The sequence below is a fragment of the Penaeus chinensis genome, chromosome 31 (assembly GCF_019202785.1).
Source record: "Penaeus chinensis breed Huanghai No. 1 chromosome 31, ASM1920278v2, whole genome shotgun sequence".
Classification (NCBI taxonomy): Eukaryota; Metazoa; Arthropoda; class Malacostraca; order Decapoda; family Penaeidae; genus Penaeus; species Penaeus chinensis.
Window position 1 is genome coordinate 2,430,125 of NC_061849.1, and position 2,500 is coordinate 2,432,624.

The 2,500-nt window shown below is 31.6% G+C and overlaps 1 protein-coding gene across 1 annotated transcript in view; it reads right to left on the reverse strand.

Annotated features, from left to right (window-relative positions):
• The window catches only part of LOC125041899 (solute carrier family 22 member 20-like), a 14,265-nt gene that overhangs the window by 11,410 nt on the left and 355 nt on the right, over positions 1-2,500 (reverse strand). The window lies entirely within an intron of this gene.

Here is a 2,500-nt window from a genome sequence, read left to right on the forward strand (position 1 = left end):
ACACACACATACACGACTAGATGCCTCCAACATAGGGACTGGTGGAAGTAATGATAGTACTATGTACGTCTTGATTCTTTATTGTTGAAAGAGAAAAACACAATTATAAATACACATTCGATTTTTTATTTTTTAAAGCTTTCTGAACGTTTAGATGACACATCCTTTATTTTGGTTTGTTTGTATGAAAGGCACCGCTTCCAAGACGGACAGATCAATTTATCTGTAGTTATTAATAGTACAGTTACGTATGCTGTTGTTGTTTGTCTATGAACACACGAAGCCACAGCCAGCGGAGGACCCAGACGGGAGATCCTGACGAAACGGTGACGAGGCTCGGTCTGAAGGTCATTCCAGGTCAGCCAAAAACGTCATCTTGGTTCCCGGCATTTTGGAACCCACGTGGGGCCTGGCTTGTCTTGGGCTTATATGGCTGCCGTTTTAACAACATATATGCTTTTGGGGTCGCCATATACACACACGGACATGCACTCTCTCGCACGTAAAATAAAGTCAGTGAATGAATGAAGTTTTATACCCGCGACACTCTTTCACATACAGCAGCCTCCTCTTTCAAAGGACGCGGCCGTATATACTCGCCTCGTGGATGTGCTTATTTCTTCTGTGATTTTTTTTTTTCTGCTTCAATTTTGTCTTATTCTATTTCACCTTTTTTGTTCTTGTTCTTGTTTATAGTATACTTTTTATTTACTCAAATCTACGCTCCCAACCTGGCCTAATAATCATATTAATAACAACAATAATAATGATAATAATAATAATAATAATAATGATATAATGTTGATGATGATAATAATAATAATAATAATAAGGATAATAATGATAATAATAATAATAATAATAATAATAATAATAATAATAATAACAATAATAATCATGATAATAATAATAATAAGGATAATAAGGATAATAATAATAATGATAACAATAATAATAATAATAATAACAATAACAATAATAATAATAATAGTGCGGATGCAAATAATTACGATAAAAATTACAATGATACTGATGATGATAATAACTCTTATAATGAGAGCACATTTGTGTATTCAAATCATCATATTATCACTATTATTATCATTATTGTTATTATCGCTATTACCATTATCATAATTTTCATTACTTTTTCTCATTATTATCAATGCTATTATTATTATAATTAGTAGTAGTAGTAGTAGTTGTATTACTATTACTATTATTATCATTCTCATTCTCATTATCATCAGTATCATCATCAATATCATTATCATTTATATATCATCATTATTGTTATTATTGTTATCACTGTTATTCTTGTTATTATTGCTATTATTATCATTATTATTATCATTGCCAGTGTCATCATTATCATTATCATTACGATAATTATCATTATCATTATTATCATTATCATTATCATTATTATCATTATCATTATCACTCATTTTATAATCATTATTATCATTATCATTATCATTATTATCATTATCATTATCACTCATTTTATAATCATTATCATTACTATGTTCATTATCATTATTACTGCAATCATAACTATTACTATTGCAATTAGTATTGTTGTTCTTATTATGAATATCTTCATCACTATTACTATCATTATCAATATCATCACTATCATCATCTTCAATATCATTATTACTGTTAATACATTTTTTTGAAATATGGTCAATAAACTTTCACGCAAAAAATGCACAGGCACGCAGCCATGCATCTGCAATTAAGCACATAAACTTATTCTCAAGGTCAAGGACGTATACTTAGCGATACAAAAGCAGACACATACACTCATATATACAAACATGTGTGCGCATTCATACTTAGGCACACGCACACACACTCAAAACTCACATACACATTCGCACAAACACTCTTTCTCTCTCTTTTTATATATATATATATATATATATATATATATATATACAATATATATATATATATATATATATATATTATATATATGTATATATATGTATGTATGTATATATATATATATATCCATCTCTCTCTCTCTCTCTCTCTCTCTCTCTCTCTCTCTCTCTCTCTCTCTCTCTCTCTCTCTCTCTCCCTCTCCCTCTCCCTCTCCCTCTCTCTCTCTCTCTCTCTCTCTCTCTCTCTCTCTCTCTCTCTCTCTCTCTCTCTCTCTCTCTCTCTCTCTCTCTCTCTCTCTCTCTCTCTCTCTCTCTCTCTCTCTCTCTCTCTCTCTCTCTCTCTCTCTCTCTCTCTCTCTCTCTCTCTCTCCCTCTCCCTCTCCCTCTCCCTCTCCCTCTCTCTCTCTCTCTCTGTCCCTCCCTCCCTTCCTTCACCCATTTTTCGCGTCACCCAATTGCTTCCAAAATACAGCATCCACGGATAACCCTTACATCAATAAATTCCCTTCGATGTACTAAGCAAGATACTCCTTAAAGCTTATTTTTAACTCCCTTTTACTCCTTATTATCCGTTTGATTCCTCTACAAAAAATAAAAAATAAAATAAA